Below are 21089 nucleotides of genomic sequence, written 5' to 3' on the forward strand. Positions count from 1 at the left end.
GAAGATGAGACGCTGTAATATCATTTCGTAATTACGGAAGAATGACCTTTCACTAGAACAGTGCATGTGTATTCACCTCGGCGTGTGGATATAGACTAAGCAGCTTAGAACTAGTCTTACCTCCCCGTCTGTACAGTGGGGGCCGATACTGAATGGATTTGTTAGTATAAAAATTAGATTTTAATTTTTCACTTGCACTTGATGTTCGTCAATGCCTTCTGCCTGGCGGCTAGTTGTAACAGTCACATTGCAAGAAACCGCACAGAACCACTTTGAAACTTACGTGTTGAGCCATCAGCATCTACACTCGCGTGTTGCTGACGAGGTAACGCTACCGAACTGCGCGTCTACGATTTGGCCGACCAATAGGGAGGTTTGGAGGCGGTCAATTGGGGGCGGAACCAAGGCCAGCCGCTGGGAGCGGACACGCCGTCCTGTGTCTTGCGCTGGTAGCTTCCAACCCGACCAGACGTTCTCCTCTCTTGCTCTCTTGGGCGGCTGCCCATTCAGTCTCGGTGGCTTCTCTAGGCCTGCCATTCCTTTTCACAGCACTAAAACTTCGTACAGTTAAAACTATGTTTGATTTTTCACCTCAACGGGTGCCTACTGCTTTTCCCTTCTGGCCAATCCTGACGCATTCACAAGTCCCACTTTCCTTCCTCCCTCCCTCCCCTGAACCTGTAGCTAGGGATGGCAGTTTTTCAGGTCTCTTTTAACCTGTCGCTGATGGTACACAAAGGACTCCTTCCACTGCACGTACTCTGCTTTAGTGATGTTGGGGTGACAATGATATACTGTTTCAGGTCTGCAGAAGCCAAACGTATTTATAGGAAAATAATGGCGAACAGTTTGCTATGGCGCTTGGTTATGTCTCGCGGTAGGAAAAGGTGGCGGTTGCCGCTACCAGCGGCTGCTGTCATGCATGAGGTTATTACATACATTTCAGACACACAACTATCAATTCAGCCAGCGGTTTTATGCAAGCTATTCGAACGAAAGAAAAATAAACAATCATTTTTACACCTGACGGCAAGCTGTAATTCGCATTCCCCACCATTCCCCGCTATTCAGAAACACACAACTGGGTAAAACAATGAACTTGGTCTACGATATTGTTGTCGATGACAGTTGAGGAACCTGCAGAGGTCGGAGGGACTAGATTTATAACGATACATCTGATACATGTGTTAGCCACCCACATATCTCTTGTACAAATGGTTCAAATGGCTCTGAACACTATGGGACTTAACATCTGAGGTCATCAGTCCCCTAGAACGTAGAGCTACTTAAACCTAACTAACCTAAGGACATCACACACATCCATGCCAGAGGCAGGATTCGAACCTGCGACCAAAGCGGTCGCGCGGTTGCAGACTGACGCGCCTGGAACCGCTCGGCCACACCGGCCGGTTATCTCTTGTACATTACCACGTATAAAATCGAAAACACCTCCCAAATAAACTGAAATATTCCGCTGCTGAACATGGCAGGGTGTCTTTGTTATTTCGAGATAGCCAACTGAGTAAAAGCGAGGACTTTCATCTGTAAAAACATTCAATCTTGATGAAGATCTATCTTATAAGCCGTTGTGTGACGGAAATTTTCTGTGTAAAAGTGGTATCTAACTTCAGCTTACCTCTTAGAAGCACCCAGCTATTAAAGAAACACATTTGCGATGATTTCCACAAGCATGGATAAAACCGATTTCTTTGAGTTTGATGGGCAAATGGGGTGTAGTTGAGAGCGTTCCTCCCCTTCAAGGTTAGTGTGTGGATGTCTTGTAAACAAATTGACGTGCATGTGTCTATTACATGAATTTCATAAGCATTAAATATCAGTGCAGAACAGTATTTTTCACTCTACCTATCTGGGTGTTGGAAAAAAAACACAGTTAGTTTTACGTTCAGCAGCTAGCTACAATTCACATCTCTCTGCCTCTCTCTCTCTCTCTGTCTCTCCTCGTTGTTTTGTAAGATCAGACAGAGAGACATAGTAAAGCTAGGATCCATAAAAACAATGCTAGCGTCATTTGACAGAGTTGGTGTGCATAGTTTTCTAAACAGTTTCATACATTCTTTTTTGTTCTAACACATCCATGCAGTGTGTGACTAAGCTTTGTACAGCACTATACATTCTCTTTTTGTATCATACCTTGAGATCTATGTCACGTGTTAAAGCTACATTAACACGTTTAGATACACTGGCTCCCCCAGAGAGCTGGACATTGTGCGGTGTAGGATGTGCTGACCCACAACACATTGGGCGGTAGAAATATGAGACAGAGAAGATGTTCGTTATTGACAAAAATGTGGAACTCATCACAGCATGTGGAAACAGGAAGAGTTTGAAGCATTTTGGACCATTCCCAAACAGTTGTCTGGAGGTGATGAGTTCTACATTTAATCTCATGTTCCGCAGTGATGGGGTAGCAGATATTCCTGTGTTCTGTTTTCGAAGAAACCAACAGCATTGACTCCTCATATAGTACTCAGGTACATGATAACTGTTTTGGCGTCGTATGTGTTTGTCATCCTGACCTCCACCCTCCAAATCTTTGGCCACTGTGTCTTTCATTTTTATGACCCACAATTCATAACGGCATGTGAAACAAGGTGTACTGTGCAGGACTTAAATCCATAGAGCATGGATAGTATGACCATCGGTTATGATTCACACAGGTGGAGGACTGGAACGATCTTCATACACACAGGCAGACATGTGAGTACCCTCATTTTTGTTCCATTTTCCTCATTTTTACGTATTTTCTATCAATTTTCGCTATTTCTCCCGGTTTTCAATAATTTCAATGCATTTTAGAGAATTATTCTACTTCCAAACCACTGCTTTGGACGACTTGTCAGGCCAACAAAATGTCCTGAGATGGTCTTAGTAACATTACAGCACGGTTCACAGTATCTGTATTGTTGCTGCACCACTCTTCCATTACTAACGTGTATGTGCCATAGAACGAGATAATACAAGGAGTAATATCATTCATATAAACTGGTAAACTTGAAACGTTCTGTATGTGTGTGATTCTAAAAATGAGTGTACATTTGAATGTTTGACCTCTTTTTGAGTGTGCTTTTGTTTGAAAATCTATACTGGCGACTTCAGTGACTTTCTTGGGAGGTTACTGCACTTAACCATCACTCAGGATGATTGGAAATGCAGTCTCACTGAGTGTCCTAGCCCCAAAATCTTTGGATACAATCAACTTTACTTCAACACTCTGCACCTATCAAGATCCAGTGATTTCTAATGCATGTGGGAAGCTCTTGGTATGATGGTATTAATGGTCCAGTATAGTGAGTATCGCTCATGAGTAGGGCGATGTGGCAGTTCCTTCTTGATGCCATGTCTTCGTCCACTATTAAAATGTATGTATTTATCATGAGTCCACTCTCACCCCAGAACATGCATGTGCACTGATTTTGGCCAGTACTCCAACACACACCCATTTTCCATTACCATTTACTATGAATGCTAATAATACCCCCCATGATAACCAGGTTTCCCCATACACAATGTTTAAACCTTATGCGCACCCTGCTCACACATCTGCAATTGCCTCTTCAGTTTCCAGTTACAGTTGCCTTCCACATATACCCTAGTTTTCGTTCACGATTTCTACACTCCTGGAAATGGAAAAAAGAACACATTGACACCGGTGTGTCAGACCCACCATACTTGCTCCAGACACTGCGAGAGGGCTGTACAAGCAATGATCACGCGCACGGCACAGCAGACACACCAGGAACCGCGGTGTTGGCCGTCGAATGGCGCTAGCTGCGCAGCATTTGTGCACCGCCGCCGTCAGTGTCAGCCAGTTTGCCGTGGCATACGGAGCTCCATCGCAGTCTTTAACACTGGTAGCATGCCGCGACAGCGTGGACGTGAACCGTATGTGCAGTTGACGGACTTTGAGCGAGGGCGTATAGTGGGCATGCGGGAGGCCGGGTGGACGTACCGCCGAATTGCTCAACACGTGGGGCGTGAGGTCTCCACATTGCATCGATGTTGTCGCCAGTGGTCGGCGGAAGGTGCACGTGCCCGTCGACCTGGGACCGTACCGCAGCGACGCACGGATGCACGCCAAGACCGTAGGATCCTGCGCAGTGCCGTAGGGGACCGCACCGCCACTTCCCAGCAAATTAGGGACACTGTTGCTCCTGGGGTATCGGCGAGGACCATTCGCAACCGTCTCCATGAAGCTGGACTACGGTCCCGCACACCGTTAGGCCGTCTTCCGCTCACGCCCCAACATCGTGCAGCCCGTCTCCAGTGGTGTCGTGACAGGCGTGAATGGAGGGACGAATGGAGACATGTCATCTTCAGCGATGAGAGTCGCTTCTGCCTTGGTGCCAATGATGGTCGTATGCGTGTTTGGCACCGTGCAGGTGAGCGCCACAATCAGGACTGCATACGACCGCGGCACACAGGGCCAACACCCGGCATCATGGTGTGGGGAGCGATCTCCTACACTGGCCGTACACCACTGGTGATCGTCGAGGGGACACTGAATAGTGCAAGGTACATCCAAACCGTCATCGAACCCATCGTTCTACCATTCCTAGACCGGCAAGGGAACTTGCTGTTCCAACAGGACAATGCACGTCCGCATGTATCCCGTGCCACCCAACGTGCTCTAGAAGGTGTAAGTCAACTACCCTGGCCAGCAAGATCTCCGGATCTGTCCCCCATTGAGCATGTTTGGGACTGGATGAAGCGTTGTCTCACGCGGTCTGCACGTCCAGCACGAACGCTGGTCCAACTGAGATGCCAGGTGGAAATGGCATGGCAAGCCGTTCCAAAGGACTACATCCAGCATCTCTACGATCGTCTCCATGGGAGAATAGCAGCCTGCATTGCTGCGAAAGGTGGATATACACTGTACTAGTGCCGACATTGTGCATGCTCTGTTGCCTGTGTCTGTGTGCCTGTGGTTCTGTCAGTGTGATCATGTGATGTATCTGACCCCAGGAATGTGTCAATAAAGTTTCCCCTTCCTGGAACAATGAATTCACGGTGTTCTTATTTCAATTTCCAGGAGTGTATATCATGTAGCTCCGATTTCCTTTGTCGTGCACACGACATATTAAGTGTTCTTAGAGGAGCAATTTCCTTAATAGGGAACAGTTTAAGTCTGTTCCACACATTTGTTCCTTTCCTTAAAATTTGTAGAGAAAATCCGTTTGCGAGTAGCAGCTCCAATTCGGTAGTGTCAGTAGTTGACGGTATGGTGGGGAACGCTGTCCTCGTTTCAGAGAAATATGTTTCGCCTGCTTTAGTATAGCTCCACCACGTAATACTTATTTCATCTTTTTTGGAACAGATGTTAGGAAACCCCACACAGTTTATAGGTGGATAAATAAAATTCAATGTAGACAGAGCATAATTTCTGAGCTTTCCTCGGTCTTGAGTGTCCTGGAGGTCGACATGGTATCAAAAAGTTTGTCAGAATACATCCAAAGGTTAATTAACTGTTTCAAAAACTACAGCATCCATCATCACAAACCTCAGTCCCTCCATCATACAAGAACCCACTTTACAGACTTGGCTTTTCACCAGGACCAGTGAAAAAAATTTACACAGATCTTCAAACTATTTGTGGAAACGATTTCGATCAGAGACCTATACTTGCAGCTTGACAGATAAAATCCCAGGTAGTTATTCTGTTAACTGACACATTTCCCCTACACTCTAAGTACAAACGTAGATTTCCTGCAACAATGTGTTGTAACAGAATTTTACTGAATTTGTGATGTTTTTCCATACTTTCAATATTTATCTATATATTTATAAACTTATTGCTTACCAGTTGTGGCTTGCTATTTCTGTTTATATCATCCAATTGTGATACAGAGACCTCAGTCCAGTTATAGTAAACACACAGAGCACAGCACAGTTACGCCATTTCATATGCTTGAACCACAAGCTGGGACGTTCCAAACCCTCTCTCTCTCATTCCCGTGACACCTGAGGCGTCGTCGTCGACTGCAGTGCTTGTAACTCGTGGGAGAGTACTGAGATGCATCCAAAAGGTAAATCCACCAGCATTATGCATTCGAAAATATTTTATGGTGTGGATCCATCTGCCTATACTCTCGGGTAATGGTAAGGGTGGATCCATCTACCTAATAATTCACAGATAATGTTTAGTGTTGACCACCCCAATTACGATCTGAGGCATCCCCTGAGAGATGGAGCTGGGAGCAACACATTTTCAGAAATACATACTGAGGTGTATCTAACCACATGTACCCTAAGGGAGAGGTTGGAGTGGCTTCATCTGCATAGTAATTTCTGGGCAATCTTTAGTATATCTGAAGCACTGTCCGAAAGGTAGGTTCGATGTTGCAAGACCCACCGTTGCTGCCGACGGCAACACCTCAGCTCTCTGGAGTGAGGAAGATAGGGTGTGAGAGACCCAAACTGGGGATCCAAAACACAAAAGAGCGAAATTGTGCTGTGCTATTTGTGTGTTTAGAACAAAGTAACGTCAACAACTTACCTCACCACAGTAACCCATTTACGTACATATGTCTTTTAGTATAATTTGTAGATACCATGACTGGGTTGGGGGCTACACATTGGTGTTTTATAGTATAAACTAAAATAGCAAGCTGCATCCGGTAAGCAGTAAGTGTATGTATGTATGGATAAATGTCAAAAGTATGGAAAAAGTCCCAAAATTAATTAATTTCTGTTACTAGATGTTCTCACTGGATATCTGTATTTATGCTTAGAGTGTAGTGGAAATATGTCAGTTCACAGAATAATTGCCTGGGATTTTCCTATTGTGCTACATGGGTCTGAGATTATACTTTCCAACAAAGAGGATAGAAGTGTTACATAGAAGCGCTGTATTAAAGGAGGCGAAACATATTTCAGTGAAACCAGAACAGTGATCTGTATCATACCATCAAATACAGATATTACCGAATTAGATGTGCTTCTCGCAAACGATGTTTTTCGCACTAGTATTAATGAGAGGAACCAATGTATGGAACAGACTTAAACTGTTCATTTATGAAATTACTCCTCTAAGGACAGTTAATATGCTATGTGTATGACAAAGAAAACCGGAACTACACCACATGGAAGTCACAAACGAGAACTAGGATATATGGGTAAGACAACTGTAACTGGAAAAAGAACAAGCAATCGCAAATTGCGAGCAGGATTTGCATATGGCTTTAAACATCATGTGTGGGGATATGAGGCTACAATGGGGGGATTATTAATATTCATACTAAACTGTAATGGAAACTGGCTGAAATCAATACAGTTTCTTGTTCTGGAGTGAGAGTGGGCTGCTAATACATGCATACATCTTAATAATGGAAGAATTGTGCTTTATAGAGACGTGATGTCAAGAAGAAATTGACATATCTAACTGTGCATGAGTAATACTGCCTAAAATCAGATCATTACTGCTGTTACCAAGAGCTTTCTCACATGCAGTTCTGTACTGTAAGTCATAAAGATTATTGCACCCTGAAAGACGCAGAATGTTGTAGTAATTTTTACTGTGTCCAAAGGTTTTGGAGTTAGTATACCAAACGAGGCTAGCATTTTCAGTTGTTTTGAGTAACAATGAAGTGCCATAGCCTCCCAAGAATGATACTGAAGTTTCCACTACAGGTTATCAAGCACAAGCACGACTGGGATGAGCTTGACTTTCCTGTATACACACATGTTTAGGGTCAGACATATAGAGAACGTTTCGACATTTAGCACCTTTTGTGAGTGACGTTTCTCATTGAATTATTTAAATCAACATCACACACACACATTAGCAATGTGCTGCGGGCGGTGGTTTAGCAGTGATACTGGAAACGGGAACAATACTGGAATGCCATTGGCTGAGAGCATCATGGGATCGATACTACGAGGCGTTTTGTTGGCATGGCAAGTCGGCGGGAGTAGTAGTTTGTAACTCGGCCAGTACAGTAAATTAGGATAATACAACAAAAACTATGGTGCTTACATGTTCATCTGAGTGTGTGAAAATCATTACATTTATCGCTGATGTGATTCACAACTGACTGTACATATTATTCATACTCTGTGGGTTAAGTCCTGCAAAATACCACCGCTTACCTGTTCCACATGCGGTTATATATCGTAAGCCACAAAAATTTGGGTAAAATGTGTCAAATTTCTGAAAACCTGCTAGGTAAAAATGAGGAAAATATGGCAAAATGTATTTAAATGCCCATCTTCATAAAAGAATACCATACAATTCCTCCATCGTTGTAATTGACAACTGATCGCGCATGCTATCAATGCCCTGTGGGCTTAAGACCTACATCCCATTCCACACGCAGTAATGCATTACAAGTCATAAAAATGAAAGACCCAATACCCAAAGATTGGAAGGTCATTGTGAACAACATGTACGGCACCATAACAGTTATCATATACCTGGGTGAAATACAAGGAATTAATGTTATTGGTTTCTTCGAAAACAGAAGACTCAAACATGGCTATCTTGTTACTGTGGAACATGAGGTTAAATGCAGAGGTCATCACCTTTGGACAGCTGTTCTGAAATGCTCCACTATGCTGCAAAATCTCCCAATGTACCTATGTTGTGATGTCGTCCACACTTTTGTAATTTAGAAACAACACTACTGTTTTTGATTTCCACCACCCTGTGCACTGTGGGAGCAGTGCACCCTACACCACAGGATAGCCAGCTGTCTGTGATACCCAATGCAGCTTAGTGTGTTATTGTCCGATAAGGACCAGACATGGTCATCAAAGTCATGGTATGAAAAGAGAATGTATGGTGCTGTGTAAAGCTGTAGTCATACACTGTGTGGATCTGTTACAGCAAAAATCAATGTATAAAACTGCTTACAAAACTACACACACACAGCTAGCCTCTGTTGTGACTGATAGTCGTGTGATACGGTCATTTTCTGTACAGGCGAATAAACATTACACAGGTCTGCGGAAGCAATGTTGATCACTGGCCACCAGCTTCAGTGGACCAATACATGTATACTTAATTGGATCGCCACGTAATTCGATATCAACATGAGGATTGTATTTATTTTCGATATATTAAAAGAGACTGATGTGGTAAAAGCTTATCAAGATGTTTTCCAGGTGATCTTAGTGAAGTCTTTATAGTTCATGGTTTTACTGCGTTGGATGTTACAAAATAACGAAGAGAGAGAGAGAGAGGCATGCAGAGACAGAGAAGGAGAGGGAGATAGATGTGAACTGTAACTTTCTGTTGAATTTAAAAATGATTGTGGGATTTTTATTTCCGACATGCAAACAGATAGTATGGAAGATACAGTTTGGTATTAATACTTCATGCATCTCAAATTCATGTAATAACCACGTCCATGAAGATTTAAAAGAGTTCAATAGACAGTAATTTTGTGTGCTTGGAGGGCAGGAAAGCGCATAGGGCATGGAAGGCTGCTGAAAGCGGCTGATGGCTGTGGGTGTGGAGAGTGACTGGCACCAGCGTATTGAATAGCGACTGGTTGCAGCAACCAAAACAGCCATTGGTCACGGCGCCTGTATCTTTCCTACAGTGAGACATAGCCAATGGCTGTATCATTCCGTTCGCCGTTCTCCTCTCAATGAGTCTCCTTTGCCTCATCGATGACGAATAGTCAAGTATTTCGCTACTGTTCCAGGGGTCAGAATCTCCGAGAAATACGTTTGGCTTCTACACACCTGAAGCAGTATATCATCGTCAGCTCAACACTGACAAAAGCAGAGAACTTACAGTGCATGGAGCTCTTTGTGTGCTGTCAGTGACAGTTTAGAACAGGCCTGGAAAACTGGTATCCCTACCTACAGAAAGAGAGGAAGGGAGAGAGGAGGGGAGGTAAGACCGGTCCGAAGCTGTTTAGCGGTGAAGCCACATGCACTGCGCTGATGCAAGGTATTTTTTTATCAGTAATTGTGTGATTTTATAACAGTCTTACGTCTTCCTGTAGAACGAAGGCTGGGATGCATACATAGCGTAACACAGTCATTATTACTGTTCTTTTTTAATAGTTGCTTGCTTATATGAGTATTACATCTCTCCCCCCCCCCCCCTCTCTCTCTCTCTCTCTCTCTCTCTGTCTCTCCTCCTATAACACACTTTCACCACTCAAAAGAAAAACACATCCATCCGATCTATCTATCTTGGAATGTTCTCTCGATCATGGTTATCATGTTGTTGTTTGCTAACAGCATTACATTATTGGTGAAGTCTTCTACTCACCATAGTGTGCCGAACTTACATAAGTTTAAACGCTGTAGAATGGTGTTCAATACTTATTTTGTAGTATATTGAACAGAAGATTCAATGTTCCCAGTTGAATATTCACTGCAGCAAGCGTACGTTCATACCATGATAGTGACTTTACACTTATTTTGCTGGAGATGTTACCATCACAGTATTCGTTTCTAAAGTGAGAGACTACACCCTTCAAGAGATGCAAGGAGAGGTCTGTTGGTACAATTTCGTTGTAGCAAGTATAAAGAGCACACTTGGAGACTACACAATGATAATACTTCATGCAGCAGATGTGTGTCTGTGTATACATAGTCACTTTTTTTTAATAAACAGATGACATTATAGTAGTTGAGTTGTTATGAATGGCAACACTTAATCCACACACACAGTGCATTATCCTATGAGAAGTACATGACCTGTGCAAAATTCCTCCACTGTCTATACAGCAGAAATGCATCTTTCGCAACACATACATCACTCAATGGCTGTGTGTATATATTCTTTTGGGAGCAGGTTTCAACCACCCACAGATGTATATAGAGCACTGTTTACAAAGCATTTTATTCAGGTGTATGTTAGTGAATAACAGAGATAAAGACGACATTCTGAGAGCCAATCGGAATATCTCATCCTTCCGCAGTATGTGAGAATGTATACAAAGATAGATAAATACACACACACACATACACACACAAAGATGTTATTCGGTACAGTGGAACATCTGAGAACTCTAGCAGACAGCCTTCAGACACATTACCTGAAGAAGTAAGATGAACGCGAGTGGTGATGGGCTATAAAGGTATGCAGCAGCACAGGCTAGTTAGTGCACACACTACCCAAGGCAGGAAGATCGGCGGTTAGTGAAACAACTAGTACAAAGATCAGTGTGTATCTCATTTAGATGGGGCATATGTCAGTGTTTTCCCTACATGAGAGTGATTTTACTTAGCTGGCACATACAGCAGGTTTAAAAGCATGCTGCTGTTCACCAGTCAGTTCTTCATCTACATCTACACCTACATACATGCTCCACAATCCACCATACGGTGGGTGGCGGAGGGTACCTCGTACCACAACTAGCATCTTCTCTCCCTGTTCCACTCCCAAACAGAACGAGGGAAAAATGACTGCTTATATGCCTCTGTACGAGCCCTAATCTCTCTTATCTTATCTTTGTGGTCTTTCAACGAAATGTAAGTTGGCGGCAGTAAAATTGTACTGCAGTCATCCTCAAATGCTGGTTCTCTAAATTTCCTCAGTAGCGATTCACGAAAAAAGCGCCTCCTTTCCTCTAGAGACCCCCACCCGAGTTCCTGAAGCATTTCCGTAACACTCGCGTGATGATCAAACCTATCGGTAGCAAATCTGACAGCCCGCCTCTGAATTGCTTCGATGTCCTCCCTCAATCCGACCGGATAGCGATCAAAAACGCTCGAGCAGTACTCAAGAATACGTCGTATTAGTGTTTTATAAGCGGTCTCCTTTACAGATGAACCACATCTTCCCAAAATTCTACCAATGAACCGAAGACGACTATCCGCCTTCCCCACAACTGCCGTTACATGCTTGTCCCACCATATCGCTCTGCAATGTTACGCCCTAATATTTAATCGACGTGACTGTGTCAAGCGCTACACTACTAATGGAATATTCAAAGAATACAGGATTCTTTTTCGTATGATTCTGCATTAATTTACATTTATCTATATTTAGAGTTAGCTGCCATTCTTTACACCAGTCACAAATCCTGTCCAAGTCATCTTGTATCCTCCTACAGTCACTCAACGACAACACCTTCCCGTACACCACAGCATCATCAGCAAACAGCAGCACATTGCTATCCACCCTATCCAAATGATCATTTATGTAGATAGAAAACAACAGTGGACCTACCACACTTCCCTGGGGCACTCCAGATGATACCCTCACCTCCGATGAACACTCACCATCGAGGACAACGTACTGGGTTCTATTACTTAAGAAGTCTTCGAGCCACTCACATACTTGGGAACCAATCCCGTATGCTCGTACCTTAGTTAGGAGTCTGCAGTGGGGCACCGAGTCAAACGCTTTCCGGAAGTCAAAGAATATGGCATACGTCTGATACCCTTTATCCATGGTTCGCAAGATGAAAAAAGGGCGAGTTGCGTTTCGCAGGAGCGATGCTTTCTAAAGCAGTGCTGATTCATGGACAGCAACTTCTCTGTCTCAAGGAAATTCATTATATTCGAACTGAGAATATGTTCGAGAATCCTGCAACAAACCGATATTAAGGATACTGGTCTGTAATTCTGAGGATCCGTCCTTCTATCTTTCTTACATACAGGCGTCACCTGCGCTTTTTTCCAGTCGCTCGGGACTTTACGCTGGGCAAGAGATTCGCGATAAATGCAAGCTAAGTAAGGAGCCAATGCAGTAGAGTACTCCCTGTAAAACCGAATTGGAAGCCCATCAGGACCTGGTGATTTATTTATTTTCAACCCGTTCAGCTGCTTCACAACCCCAGGGATATCTATCACTATGTCCTCCATACGGGAATCTCTACGAGACTCAAACGGCGGTATGTTTGTACGATCCTCCTGCGTGAAAGATTTCTCAAATGCTAAATTTAAAATTTCAGCTTTCGTTTTGCTGTCTTCCGTCGCCAGGCCAGACTGATCAGTGAGTGACGGGATGGAAGCCATCCATGAAGGGCAGTCAGGTATTTTGCTACTGTTCCAGGCAGGCCAGCATTTACTATAAATACGTTTAACGGCTTGCTGGAAGTACCCTGTTCTTGATTCCTTTCTACATCTGTGACTGTTTTCTGCAGCTGATTTTTGTAGACATGAAGCAGTACAACATTACCAGCAGATGGATCTCCTTTTGTAGTCCCAGCGACAGGTTAGAACAGAATCGGAAAACCGGAATCACTACCTGGGGCGTGCTCGTGGAGCAGTACGACATGACTGGCAACACCCACTGCCAAGTTACTGACAATTCCTGCTGATAATGAAGTGAATTGCAGGGCATGATTTCTTGCGGGGGTTTGCTTGCACAATCCGTAACGCGACTTGAAGCACCTAGCAAATTTGAATTAATTTTTTCCCAGATTTATGGACGTGACACTACGTCCAGGAAAACTGGCATAATTAAGAACCTGTGTGCTGTACTTATCGAGCGTTTTCCCACTGTTCACACAGATAAGCTAAAATTTACGACGGAGGAAGAATATTTATTCGTCTATATTTGTCATCATCAAAACACAAGGCAAAGAAGGCAGAGGCAGCTCACCATCGCAAAGCAAAGAAGTGGCATTTACCATCGCTTGAGCGTACAAATGAACATTTCCGGGAATTCAGTTACTTGGGAACAGATTAGTGCCAGAAGTAAAGGCCCTACGACACTGTCTGTTTGATAACTACCTAGCAAGATTCCAGTACTGACGGTGTCAGGGTTTGACTTATTGCCTCCCACGCTAAATCCCACCTTTGCTGAGTGGCAGGCATGGTAAGTGGAGTCGCTTAAGTTTTCTGTATAAGCAGCAGCAGAGTTTTCTGTATATTGCAGCGCTGTTGAAAAGTTCTCGGTTTCAATGTTCACCTATATGGGTAAATTTCAACAATTGCCATCAACATTCTTCTCATTCTTGGTTAAAAAATTTTAAGGTTAGTGGTTTAACTATAATTACAAGTGTGTGTGTACCATTTAGATTAGTAATTGAAGAAATGAGGCACTTGCATAATTTCTTGAGTGAAAACGACAACGTCCACGTATTAAATTGAAGTTCTTTTAAACTTACGATGCGTACAAAGTGGAAATGAGCGTTAGCTGTATGGATCTTGTTTGTGTGTTAAAACTTTTCTCTGAGAGAACTCACAAAACTGCATACTCATTTCGAACATTTACTTTGACAGAAAACTTCAAAAACAGACTATACTTGAGCTTATTTTTGTGTTGATTGGCGACTCCATAGTGTCCTGTGCACTACGACCAGATAATGGGTATACTTGGAAGGATAGACAGCATTGGTCGTATATTTTTGTTTATTATCGCAAAATCTACGTGATCGCCGTAAGCTTATTGACACCAGTCCTTATTAATTTAAGTTATATATTACAGCACTGAAGATGGTCACTAAGTGACCGAAAATCAATTTTGCGATAATAAACAAAAATATACGACCAATGCTGTCTATCCTTCCAAGTATACTTATTTTTGTGTGTTTCAATTCGGTAGAGGCTTGAATTTTTTTAAGAAAGTAATTTCTGTTAAAAATCTGGAGAAGTTACAGAATATAGTAGTAAGGCTCTAGCAATACGAGGATAGCAATTTACATTTAATTATTTCAGTAGAGACTAAAATATTCTACAAACACATCGCATAAATACATGCCCCACATGTTATAGCGCTATTTCTGAGGCAGACTCTGTTCCATAATGACGTCACGGCGTCAGCCAATGGCAACACAGGACACTTACTGACAAACCTTATTTTTCCGCGGAGATTGTCTTTAATGTACTTCGATGAATTGCTCAACGTTTAACGTGTATCTATGTCGACAACTAACAAACGCTTACTGACCGACCATAATTTTCTACGGACCTTGTCTTTAACGTACGTCGATGAATTGCTCAAGGTTTAAAGTATATCTATGTCGACAACTAACTCTATTTGATCGGGAAAGGCAAACTACCCAAGATGCAGTTCATACAATATTTGCTTTCAGCTTATGTAAGCATCTAACTTGATGACATTAGATAAAGTAAACTAAATACAATTTTAACTTTATCAAATTAGAGGTTGAAACACACCTGCGAGAGAAATAGGTGCCTTAAAATGTTAATAGTAGAAATGCAGCGGCCGCTAAACACATACATAGCAGTTCATAGATTTAAAATCGGTCAGTACTTGATACAGTTCAGAAATGTTTTCAGTCAGAGCTTACTGTACCGTTACAGCAGTATAACATGCACGCAGCAGAATCAAGGAGCGTTAAACACACTTACCTCATGCGCGAATCAGGACAGCACGTTTGATAATGGGTTGTCATAACACCAAACATAGATTGACAAAATTTCATGATAAATAAATTGCGTTCTTAGTTCGAAGTTCGTATATCCGTTAATAAAGGTTTCACGCACATGTCGCAGAACGTACGCTCGCACAATTCACAATGTTTGTTCCTTGGCTACTGAACTGTTTTATCTTTGCAAACATCAACTGAATCACAGGGTTCAGAAATGCTGAAATATTTCTTCAGCGCTCTCTTTTATCTTTGGACAGCGACGTTACACCAGGTACGGCATGGAGTTTGCTTTTGTCTAGTGATGCTACTTTTGCTACATTACGGACGTCATTTGTTACTTCAGACAAGGAGGTAGTGTTTCACTATACTGATTTATAACAACAGTGAACTGCAGAATCGAATGAAATGCCAACATATGCTCTCGCAAACAGTGCGATGTAAACGAAATACAATTAAATGGAAGATGCAGCCACGACGGAATGAAGAGGCTAAAAGCAACATCATAAATCTAACATTTAGACGAAATAAACGTATTAGCAAACGGATGCTATCAGCTCAGGCGTTTGATTAACGAAATTCAATTACACATCATCAACATAACGTTAGACGTAAGATGCAAGGAATACATTTCGTCATGGAACGCCAACATTTGTAGTAGACGTTCCACGAAAATTTCACAAGTATAATTGACCAAGGTTTAAAATGACGAGTATCAGTAACAGCAAATACCTACCCACTAACTGAAGTTCTTGTAACTAGAGAAAATAACTATATAACGTCTCCCTCCCAATCACCGTTAACGTTTTCGAACTCACGGAAAAAGGAAGTAGCCTATAGCACCAGCAAAGACATTGTCAAGTAAACAGTTTTTGAATGTCGTTTCCATTTCGAAAAAAAAATGAACTGTGGTGGATCACTAGACATCAAATTTGTGAAACGGAAGAGTTTACTTTCAATAAAAAGGATTGTTTCATGTCACTAAATTACGTAATGTAGTAAATACATCAGATAAATGCTGTTCGTCTTCACGGCTACGTATGTTCAAATGTGTGTGAAATCTTATGGGACTTAACTGCTAAGGTCATCAGTCCGTAACCTTACACACTACTTAACCTAAATTATCCTAAGGAGAAATACACACACCCATGACCGAGGGAGGACTCGAACCTCCGCCGGGACCAGCCGCATAGTCCATGACTGCAGCGCCTTAGACCGCTTCACGGTAACAATTCGATATCACATGTAAACAGAAATACTTTAATTTTTGTAACTGATTTTGAAACATTTGTATGTTAGTGGAGTCAGTAATGAGAGAAAACCCTCAAACAGCTGGCTTACCGTCGTGACGGTTCGAATTTCCTGTAACTTGAGTGTCGTAAATCTGATTATTGTACACTGCCGACAGAGTGGAAAACTTTGCATGCAGAAGTAATGAGAAATTTTTCTCAGTTCCCAAACGATTATATTCATCTACTTCTATATCACACTCCACAAGCGAGCTAATTGTGTGTGGTGAAGGGTACTTTCGGTACCACTATCTGATCTCTCCAACCCTGTTACACTTGCGAATAGTGCGTGAGAAGTATGATTGTTGGTAAGCCTCTGTATTGGCTCTAATTTCTCGAATTATCTCCTCGTGGTCAATACGCGAGATGAATGTGCGAAGAAGTAATATGTTGTCCGACTCCTTCTGAAGTGTACTGTCCCGAAATTTCAGTAGTAAATGTCCCCGTGATTCACAACGCCTCTTTTGTAACGTCTGCCAATGGATTTTGTTTAGCTTCTCCGTAACGCTCCCTCGCCAGCTAAGGGATACTGTGACGAAACGCGCCGCTCTTCGTTGGATCTTCTCTATCCCTTCTATCAGTCCTACCTGATAGAGATCCCTGGTAGATGAACAGTACTCAAGAATCGGGCGAAAAAGCGCTTTATAAGCCACTTCCTTCGTGGATGATATACATTTCCTTAAGATTTTTCCGATGAATCTGAGTCTGATGCCGCGCGGGAGTAGCCGAGCGGTCTCGGGCGCTGCAGGCATGGACTGTGCGGCTGATCCCGGCGGAGGTTCGAGTCCTCCCTCGGGCATGGGTGTGTGTGTTTGTCCTTAGGATAATTTAGGTTATAAAGTGTGTAAGCTTAGGGACTGATGACCCTAGCAGTTAAGTCCCATAAGATTTCACACACATTTGAACATTTGTAGCCGTGAAGACGAACAGCATTTATCTGATGTATTTACTACATTGCGTAATTTAGTGACATGAAACAATTCTTTTTATTGAAAGTAAACTCTTCAGTTACACAAATTTGTAGTGATCCACTACAGTTCCTTTTTTTCGATATAGAAACGACATTCAAAAACTGTTTACTTGACAATGTCTTTGCTGTTGCTATAGGCTACTTCCTTTTCCCGTGAGTTCGAAAATGTTAATGGTGATTGGGAAGGACACGCTATATAGTTATTTTCTCTAGTTACAAGAATTTCTGTTAGTAGGTAGAAATTTGCTGTTACTGATACTCGTCATTTTAAACCTTTGTCAATTATACTGTAGTGTGTAAGCTTAGGGACTGATGACCTTAGCAGTTAAGTACCACAAGATTTCACACACATTTTTTTAGTGTGGTGTTCGCTTTTACCGCTATCTGTTTTACGTGGTCACTTTACTTAGGTCGCTCTGTTTAGTTAACTGCTAGAGATTTTACGGAAAACGCTGTCTCTAGCTGTTGGCCATTAATACTGCAGCTGTACAGTAGTGGATTTCTTTTCCTATGTATGGACAATATGTTACATTTATTTACGTTCAACGACAACTGCCAGAGCCAGTACCAATCATCAATTCTCTGCAGGTTGTTTTGCAGTTCTTACTATCTCCTGGTTTTGATACTTACAAGGGAACCTCCCCATCGCACCCCCCTCAGATTTAGTTATAAGTTGGCACAGTGGATAGGCCTTGAAAAACTGAACACAGATCAATCTAGAAAACAGGAAGAAGTTGTGTGGAACTATGAAAAAATAAGTAAAATATAAAAATTGAGTAGTCCATATGCAAGATAAGCAACATCAAGGATAGTGCGAGCTCAGGAGCGCCGTGGTCCCGTGGTCAGCGTGAGCCGCTGCGGAAAAAGAGAGGTCCTTGGTTCAAGTCCTCCCTCCAGTGAAAAGTTTAATTCTTTATTTTCAGTTTATGTGACAAACTCTTATGTTTCCATCACTTTTTTGGGAGTAATTATCACATCCACAAGAAAACATAAATCGGGCAAGGTAGAAGAATCTTTTTACCCATTCGCCAAGTGTATAAGTTAGGTGGGTCGACAACATATTCCTGTTATGTGACGCACATGCCGTCACCAGTATCGTATAGAATATATCAGACGTGTTTTCCTGTAGAGGAATCGGTTGACCTATGACCATGCGATCAAATGTTTTCGGTTCCCATTGGAGAGGCACGTCCTTTCGGCTACTAATCGCAGGGTTTTGCGATGCGGTCGCAAAACACAGACACTAAACTTATTACAGTGAACAGAGACGTCAATGAACGAACAGACAGATCATAACTTTGCGAAAATAAGTACTTAAACTTTTAATCCGAGGGCAGACTTGAACCATGGACCTCTCGCTCCGCAGCTGCTCACGCTAACCACGAGATCATGGCGTGCCTGAGCTCACATTATCCTTGATGCTGCCTATCTTGCGCATGGACTATTCAGTTTGTATATTATGCTTATTTTTTTCCGAGTACCGCACAACTTCTTCCTGTTTTCTCCATTGATCTGTGTTCACTTTTTCAAGGCCTATCCACTGTGCCAACTTATAACTAAATCTGAAGGGGGTGCGATGGGGAGGTTCCCTTGTTAGGTATAGCAAATGCACCATCTGCGAATAGCCTTGAAGAGCATCCGACGTTTTCTACTAGATAATATATATATATATATATATATATATATATATATATATATATATATATATATATATATATCGTAAACGGCAACGGTCCTGTCACACTTTCCTGTGGTACTCCGTATATTACCATTATATCTGTCGATTTTCTTCCGTTAAGAGCGACGTGTTCTGTTCTATTTGCAAGAAAGTCTTGAATACAATCGCAACCCTGTTAAGACGCTCTGTAAGCTCGTATATTTTTTTTATTAAACGGCAGTGCGGGATGGTATCAAATGCATTACTCAAATCAAGGAATACGGCATCATCGGCATCAACCTGAGCGCCGTTGTCCAATGTGCTGCAGATCTCATGGAGGAACAGAGCGAGCCGAGTTTCGCAGGATCTCTGTCTGCAAAATCCATGTTGATTTTTATAGAGGAGATGTTCATTTTCCAAGATCGTCATAATTCTTGAGCATAAAACATGTTCCATAATTCTACAACAGATTAACGTCAACGATATAGGTCTACAGGGTGGTCCATTGACCGTGACCGGGACAAATATCTCACGAAATAAGCGTCAAACGAAAAACTACAAACAACGAAACTTTTCTAGCTTGAAAGAGCGGCATACTAAGCTGCTGCCAGCCCGCCCCCTTCGGGGGGAATTGAAATTCAATAAAGGAAAAAAAAAAAAAAACTAGCTTGAAGGGGGAAACGAGATGGCGCTACGGTTGGCCCGCGAGATGGCACTGCCATAGGTCAAACGAATATCAACTGCGTTTTTTCTAAATAGGAACCCCCATTTTTTATTACACATTCGTGTAGTACGTAAAGAAATATGGATGTTTTAGTTGTACCACTTTTTTCGCTTTGTGATAGATGGCGCTGTAATAGTCACAAACATATGGCTCACAATTTTAGACGAACTGTTGGTAACAGGTATGTTTTTTAAATTAAAATACAGATCGTAGGTACGTTTGAAGAATTTATTTCGGTTGTTCCAATGTGATACATGTACCTTTGTGAACTTATAATTTCTGAGAACGCATGCTGTTACAGCGTGATTACCTGTAAATACCACATTAATGCAATAAATGCTCAAAGTGATATCCGTCAACCTCAATGCATTTGGCAATACGTGTAACGACATTCCTCTCAACAGCGAGTAGTTCGCCTTCCGTAATGTTTGCACATGCATTGACAATGCGATGATGCATGTTGTCAGGCGTTGACAGTGGATCACGATAGCAAATATCCTTCAACTTTCCCCACAGAAAGAAATCCGGGGACGTCAGATCCGGTGAACGTGTACGCCATGGTATGGTGCTTCGACGACCAATCCACCTGTCATGAAATATGCTATTCAATGCCGCTTCAACCGCACGCGAGCTAAGTGCCGGTAATCCATCTTGTTGGAAGCACAGCGCCATTCTGTGATGCAGTGAAACCTCTTGTAGTAACATCGGTAGAACATTACGTAGGAAATCAGCATACATTGCACCATTTACATTGCCATGGATAAAATGGGGGCCAGTTATCCTTCCTCTCACAATGCCGCACCATACATTAACCCGCCAAGGTCGCTGATGTTCCATTTGTCGCAGCCATCGTGGATTTTCCGTTGCCCAATAATACATATTATGCCGGTTTACGTTACAGCTGCTGGTGAATGACGCTTCGTCGCTAAATAGAACGCGTGCAGAAAATGTGGCATCGTCCCGTAATGTTTCTTGTGCCCAGTGACAGAACTGTACACGACGTTCAAAGCCGTCGCCATGCTATTCCTGGTGCATAGAAATATGGTGCGGGTGCAATCGATGTTGATGTAGCATTTTCAACATCGACGTTTTTGAGATTCCCGATTCTCGCGCAATTTGTCTGCTACTGGTGTGCAGATTAGCCGCAACAGCAGCTAAAACACCTACTTGGGCATCATCATTTGTT

The sequence above is a fragment of the Schistocerca piceifrons genome, chromosome 2 (genome assembly GCF_021461385.2).
Source record: "Schistocerca piceifrons isolate TAMUIC-IGC-003096 chromosome 2, iqSchPice1.1, whole genome shotgun sequence".
Classification (NCBI taxonomy): Eukaryota; Metazoa; Arthropoda; class Insecta; order Orthoptera; family Acrididae; genus Schistocerca; species Schistocerca piceifrons.